This window comes from Akebia trifoliata, chromosome 12 (assembly GCF_017979445.1).
Source record: "Akebia trifoliata isolate Shusen 1 chromosome 12, ASM1797944v1, whole genome shotgun sequence".
NCBI lineage: Eukaryota > Viridiplantae > Streptophyta > Magnoliopsida > Ranunculales > Lardizabalaceae > Akebia > Akebia trifoliata.
The window spans coordinates 26,470,381-26,477,983 of NC_141386.1; the positions used below are offsets into that span (position 1 = coordinate 26,470,381).

At 41.0% G+C, this 7,603-nt stretch overlaps 1 non-coding gene across 1 annotated transcript; it reads left to right on the plus strand.

Moving 5' to 3' along the window:
- Positions 1-7,076: 7,076 nt before the first annotated feature.
- Positions 7,077-7,148, plus strand: TRNAP-UGG (transfer RNA proline (anticodon UGG)). Its single transcript has one exon. It is a non-coding gene; the product is annotated as a tRNA-Pro (tRNA).
- The last annotated feature ends 455 nt before the right edge of the window (positions 7,149-7,603 follow it).

The following is a 7,603-nucleotide window of genomic DNA, read 5'->3' on the forward strand; positions in this document are numbered from 1 at the left end:
CTTGTTAGCTTAGTGGCATTTTAGTAATAAGGGAGTATGACCGGCCTCTACTTTTGATGTTTCCTTCTGGAAACCTAGTAAAGACTTAGCATACACTTTGTAGGAAGGGTGTCAGTGCTATCCCAATCCCCGGTCTACACCCACGTTGTTGAAGCCCTTGAAGCCCAGCTCCGTGGAAGTCCCGCGTGTCATAGGATCATCAATTGCTTGTAACGCATCTATTTGCTTTTATACCGCGTTACACCGTGTAATCAATATTATATCAACAAAGTTGCCTTCGGGCTTTATCTCGTGTTGCCTCGTTTACTTGTTTGCTAGCTACGTGTGTGTGGTGTACGATCATTTTACAGGCTTGCAAGTGGATTTGACCCCCTTGCGCCGCACGACCCCGCTTCGAAAGAATAGGGCCGTGACAGTTGGTATCAGAGAAGCAGTTGTTTGAGCACAGTAGGTATTCCCCCTAGCTATTCCCCCGAGATTCCATTAGTTCACGCGAACGATGGTAAGAGGAACTACTAGTACCGCGGATCTACCCGCTCCAAACACACCAGCACCATGTACAAACAAGGAACGCATTGAGGTATTGGAGGAAAGGATAGGTATGCTATCCGGTATTGTTGATGGTATTGCGCATTTAGATGATCGCCAGAGCACGCTGGAGGAAGGATCTGAGACATTCAGAGCTAGAGTGACAGCCCTCGAGGAAGATACCCGAGACAGTCTAGCCGTCTTACAGGAACAAGTTACAGAGCTCACTACAAAAGTAGGTCTCCTAGTCCGCGCCGTCGGTAACGAACGGCCTACTAATAGTGAAGCTTCTCCCTCGCGTTTGCGAGTACCCGAGCCACGTACCTTCAATGGTGTTCGCGATGCGAAAGAGCTCGAGAATTTCCTGTTCGACATGGAGCAGTACTTCCGTGCAGCTCGTTCGAATTCCGAAGAGGTAAAAGTAACAACTGCTTCTATGTATCTTGCAGGTGACGCCAAGCTATGGTGGCGGAAAAAGTACACCGAGATGGAAAGTGGCCAATGTTCCATCGATACATGGGAGGACCTCAAGAAAGAATTGAAGCACCAGTTCTTACCAGAGAACGTGGAGTTCATTGCCCGCAGAAAGTTGAGGCAACTCCAACATACAGGTACAGTTCACGAGTACGTCAAGCAGTTTTCCGCCTTGATGCTTGATATCCGTGATATGTCAGAGAAAGACAAGCTGTTCTCATTCCAAGAAGGACTCAAGCCTTGGGTTCAGACAGAACTCCAACGGCAACGTGTGGAAGATCTCGCGTCTGCAATTGCAGCAGTCGAGCGGTTGACTGATTATACTCCCGCGGGAGGGAGCCAACAGTATGTACATCCTCAATCGAAGGGTTACTACCAGCAACCTGAGTACACAAAGAAGTCTTCGAATGGCAAGAATGGAAGGCATAGAAAGAGTTCCAGTCCGGGATCATCACGGAACTCCTCTCCTTCACAGAGCAGAAGTACCTCGCCAGTCAAGCGTCGTCACAAGCATGGATGTGTTTTGTGTGGTGGGCCTCACAAGACAGTCAAGTGCCCATAGCGAGCCAAACTGACTGCACTATTAGCTTCCCAGAGTGACCCTAGTCACGAGAGTACGAGTGGGCGAGATTATGAAGATTCTCCTCACATGGGAGCCTTGCATCTTTTGAATGCAATGAAACAGACATCTGAGACTCAGAATAGCCGGAAACGGAAGGGTCTAATGTATGTCGATATTGAAGTTGGTGGGAAGACCACCCAGGCAATGGTCGATACAGGAGCTACTCACAGCTTTATTACCCCTGCAGAGACGAAGCGTCTCAATATCCGGTTCGATAAGGGTTCAAGCCGTATGAAAGCTGTAAACTCCCAAACCACTCCTATCCAAGGTTCGACCAAGTCAGTGTCCGTCAAGATAGGTACATGGAAGGGTAAGCTTGATTTACTCGCAGTTCCGCTCGATGAGTTCAGAGTTGTCATTGGGATGGATTTCATGCGACAGAACAGGGTTGTACCGATGCCATTCGCCAACACCTTGGGCATGCTAGGTGAATGTCCAAGCTTTGTTCCCGTCTCCACAGGCAAGGAAGAGGGAAATTTGATTTCAGCCATTCAGGTAAAGAAAGGGTTGAAGAAAGGTAAGCAACCGTACATTGCTTCCTTGAGAGTTGAAGCCGAAGAAAAGGACCATAGTTCAACTCCCACACCAGCCACACAGGTTTTAGCAGAAGATGATGACGAGATAGCGAATTTGCTTCCGAAGACACTACAGCCACGTAGGTCAAATGATCATCAGAATGAATTGCTACCTGTTGCCACACCTCTTATAGAGAGGCCTTATAGGATGAATCATCCAAGACTAGCTGAGTTGAGCAAGCAGCAGTATGGGTCTTCAAGACGTTGTATCGATTATCGAGCAGTGAAGAAGATCACCATCAAGAACAAGTATCCTATCCAGCAGAGTGCCGACTTGTTTGATAAGCTTGGGACAGCCAAGTGTTTTTCAGAGTTAGGTCAGAGATCAGGTTACTGTAAGATTCAAGTTGCAGAAGAAGCCCCTCAGCCACTTAGTCAGAGTGTCAGCAAGAATTACGATGTACCTCAGAGTGTTGTCAGCGTCAGAGATTCAAGAGTCACAGGGAAGTTATGGAACGGACCGTGCAGACTACTTAGATTCCAGCTTGATTTTCCGAGCAGTGTACATCATCAATCAGTTTGGCCAACGGAGAGATTCAGTTCTGCGTTGGAGTATTTTAGGCATCTTGCCAATGCCGATCATCTGAATTGGGCGAATTTGTTCAATTCCACCACTCAGAAGAACTCTTCCTCCAACAAGAGTACTTTTGAACTTATTTCAGGCCAACAGTTTTTAACTTCTCACACTATTGTTTCAGGCTACAGGAGACACAGTCCAAGGACGTACAGGTTTGCTAAACTCTGGTTACCGTACAGGTTACACAGCATCTACACTGTCATCCATGCAAGAAGTCTCAAGCCGTACCAAGCAGATCAAGGAGATCCCGCGTGCAGCATTCCAACACGTACCACTTCTCATTCAGCTTTTCAGCCAGAGCGTGTTGTCGACAAAGTTCTCGAAGACGTCATTTCAGCAGCAGTTCCATCCAGCAACAGCAGCAGCAGCACGTGGAGTACTTCGTCACACAGGACATGCCAGAATTTGAAGCTACACAGGAGAGTGCAGAGAACCTACAACCTTTCAAGCAGTCGATTGAAGAGTTTGCCAGGTCAATGCGACGAGGACGTCTGCAGAATAGGTGGGGGAGACTGTAACGGCCACATCATCTGTCACCTAGAGTTAGGTGTAAGCTCGCCCCGGAGCTACCCGGGAGCACTCATGTAACAGTATGTAAGGCTCGTTATGAAGCCATGTCAGCCCCCGTACCAAGGCATATCTGTTAGCTTAGGGTACGTGTCAGCCCCGTGCCAGGGCACACTTGTTATCTTAGTGGCATTTTAGTAATAAGGGAGTATGACCGGCCTCTACTTTTGATGTTTCCTTCTGGAAACCTAGTAAAGACTTAGCATACACTTTGTAGGAAGGGTGTCAGTGCTATCCCAATCCCCGGCCTACACCTACGTTGTTGAAGCCCTTGAAGCCCAGCTCCGTGGAAGTCCCGCGTGTCATAGGATCATCAATTGCTTGTAACGCATCTATTTGCTTTTATACCGCGTTACACCGTGTAATCAATATTATATCAACAAAGTTGCCTTCGGGCTTTATCTCGTGTTGCCTCGTTTACTTGTTTGCTAGCTACGTGTGTGTGGTGTACGATCATTTTACAGGCTTGCAAGTGGATTTGACCCCCTTGCGCCGCACGACCCCGCTTCGAAAGAATAGGGCCGTGACACCACGGCCCTGACTTCTATCGAACATGGCCCATTACTTAAATCAGTCTAAATTATTCAACAAGCGCAATGCTGGTGCAGTGTTGTAGGAAGTCAGTGTAGAATGTATTTAAATTAGGGTAAATTATACTTTGACCCCTTATTATTGTTTGGTATAATTCTATGTTGACCCCCTAATGCTTAGACAATTGCACTTACCTCCCTTATACTTTATCTAAGGAGTTCACTTACACCCGTGCCATCTACTTGTCGTCAATACAAACAGTTAAATTTTTTTTTTTATAAAGACCATCGTACCCTTTCTAGAATGTTTACTTTTTGATAAACAAAAAGATTCCTGGAAAAGATGGGTTCATGCCAAAGACTGTGAATGCTGAGGCGGGTGCATTTTATCTAAGGAGTTCACTTACACCCGTGCCATCTACTTGTCGTCAATACAAACAGTTAAATTTTTTTTTTTATAAAGACCATCGTACCCTTTCTAGAATGTTTACTTTTTGATAAACAAAAAGATTCCTGGAAAAGATGGGTTCATGCCAAAGACTGTGAATGCTGAGGCGGGTGCATTTTTAAATATTATTTTAAAATTTAATTTTTAAGAAAAAAAGAAAACATAAAATAAATGGGTAAAATGGTAAAACAACATCCCAATTTTAACACCCTTAATGAAGGGTGAGGCAAATGCAATTATCAAAACATTAAGGGGTCAACATGGAATTATGCCAAACTAAAGGGGGTCAAAGTGTAATTCACCCTTTAAATTATATGTTCTCTTTGAAAACACAATCTATCCTGTTGGCTTATGGTATCTTTGTTTTCTCTTGAAAACTCTTGAATTTCCCCTTTTCAAATGATCATTGTGTTTTTAGAGAGATTCTATTAGCATGCCAGCTATTACTTATAACATACTAATATAATATAATGCAAATCACCTTTAATTTCAAAAGGATTCGTGTGTGATGAGTAAAAGTTGGTGTTTGAATAGAATGTCTCTCTTTTAATCTTTCTTTTTTCCTTTATTTTTTGAGTGATTTAGACATGCCCCCTACATTTTGTTGAATATTAGAGATAACCCATATGTTTTCAAATTGATGAATTGCATCCCTTAACCCCCAATCTTCTACATAGACGAAGGGGAAAATACTCAAATGCCTTCCTCATCAACCTCTATTCAAAAATCCAGATTTTTCTTCTCAAAACCAATTATCTTCAATTTTTTTGTATAAAAATTTAACATACATCATCTATCTTGAGATTTTATCTACTTCAAGTCTTCAACCTTTAAATCTCAAGGCAAGATATAATTTTTGAGGAAGAATAAATTGATAAAATTTTGGATAGAAAAATCTAGAATTTTCTACAAAGGAGGCAAAATAAAAAAAAATGATGGATGAAGATAAAGTTGAATAGATTAAAGTTACCCTAGAGGTTAGAGAGCTTCAAGATGATTGATCTTGGGAAGAATACACAAATAAATATTTTGAAAATGATAGGGGTTTAAGTTGAAAAATCTAAAACGATGAATTGAAGATAAAGTTAAGTAGACATACCATAAAGATTGGAGAGTTTGAAGAAAAAAAATCAGGATTTTGGCTAGAGATTGAATATGAGGGCATTCGAATCTTTTTCTCTTAGTCTATTTAGAAGATTGAAGCTCAAGGTGCATGTCATCAATTTCAAAACATAGGAATATCTCTAATACTAAGTAAAGAGTAGGAGAGCATGTCTGATTCACCTTTATTTTTTATTATTTTTTATTAGGCAAATAAATTAGAACAATTAATCATGAAGGTACCTTTTGAACCCATTTAGTGGTATCAAGACTCATAAAACTCATCAACCTTAGATAAGTTTGCATTGGAATGGAAGAACGAATATTTTTGACTCACAATCCAACAATCGGTTGAGATGTGGTGCAAATGACATCAGCAATTGTTTCTCCTGCTTGCACGTTCTCTGCCAACTAATTTCAATTTTAAAATTTAAAGTCTTAAAATGGGTCATTGAGCCCACATGGATTATCTATCACATTGTGTATCTAACATCACAACCTTCTAAATTTTATAAAAATACTCATATTCAAAAAGAAAAAAAATATATTTTGAACTTGATCCATGGAATTGAAAATGGATAATTATTGAGTACTCAAACTTAAAATTCAACGATGATAAATAAAGTTATATTTTGTGTGTATAGAATTTCATTCTCTTCAACCCTGTGGCATGGATCATGTTTTTGAATGCCACAATGTGATCTGATAAAGAAATTTCTGATTTGGTCGACTTGGCTTAAGATAATGTAAAGGATCTCCATGATCAGAAATGACATTAACCAAAGTATGATGTGGATGATAAATAAATTATTCTACTTAGAAACAATTCTTGTTGTTTATGATCATAATGGGTCCTAATTCATTATATGAGATGACCAAAATACCCTGTAAGCAAAAGAAGCATATTTATTTTTTTGTAGACTTATAGTCATTTAGAAAAAAATGAAAGGGTAAAAAGGGGAGAACAATAAATTTGGAGTCCTATAAAATTAGGGCGTAGGATGGAGAACGGTTATTCATTAGTTTAAGTATGAGGCTCGCTCAGAGAGGTTGAGGGTGTTTCTTAGGGTTGTTGCCCCTCTCTGTATGATTCGATTCATTCGATCAGAGCCGATGATTCCATCAAATTAACAGCCCTTCTCTCTCTCTCTCTCTCTCTCTCTCTCTCTCTCTCTCTCTCTCTCTCTCTCTCTCTCTCTCTTTATCTTCTTCTTCTTCTTCTTCTTCTTCTTCTTTATTAAATATATATCCGAATATAAGAGGCTGTGATGATACCCAAATAATTAGGGCTTCGGCTTTTGATTCTCAGACAAAGGGATTAGTCTCTCCCATTTCTGATGGCGAGGTAACTCGGATGGTCTGTGAGAGGGTTTCTTTGTTTCCTTGCTCATATAGGCAACCATTGTTGCAGCCATGGAGTTGGAGGAGAGCCCTTCCTTGTCTGAATAAAGGCGAATCTGAGCCTCGCTTTACTTCTCCCTCATGCAAATTGTAGAAACTCTTTTAGGGTTTGGGTTTAGTGTAGTTCATCACTCTCTCCATTCCCATTGCAGCAGATTTATTTAAAAATAAATTGTTTAGGTTTTAGATTTAGGATTTAAAGAAATTAAATATGCTAGTTATTATAAAAAAAGAATTAGCAAATCACAGAAGAGGGCATTTGGTCTAGTGGTATGATTCTCGCTTTGGGTGCGAGAGGTCCCGAGTTCGATTCTCGGAATGCCCCCTTGCTTTTTTTTTTATTATTTATTTATGGGTTTACACAGAACATCACTGAGTCTGACTGAGCCCATGAATAATCTACAGAAACCAGTGCCCAACCATTCGTCGGGCCTTGTAGCATCAAAATTAAAATTGCTAACAGTTCGTCGTCATTTTAATAGAAGACAAGATATCCCAAGTTGCTTAGGATTAACCCTCTTTAATAAATATAACAGGTGTATATTGGTGGCCTGACTAAAACAAGTCAATTGGGAAAGAAATATCACTTCATTCTCCCATTTATGAAGTTAAAGAGGAAGGAGTACCTTAGATCACTCATGTGTTTTCCCTTTCGGGTACATGTGACACTTTGAACACGACCCCAAATACGACCTAAACATGGTTTTAGTGACTTTGGGTAAAGCCTAATAATTGGGTTTAGGTTATTTCAATGCCAATTCATCTGACATGATTAATAAG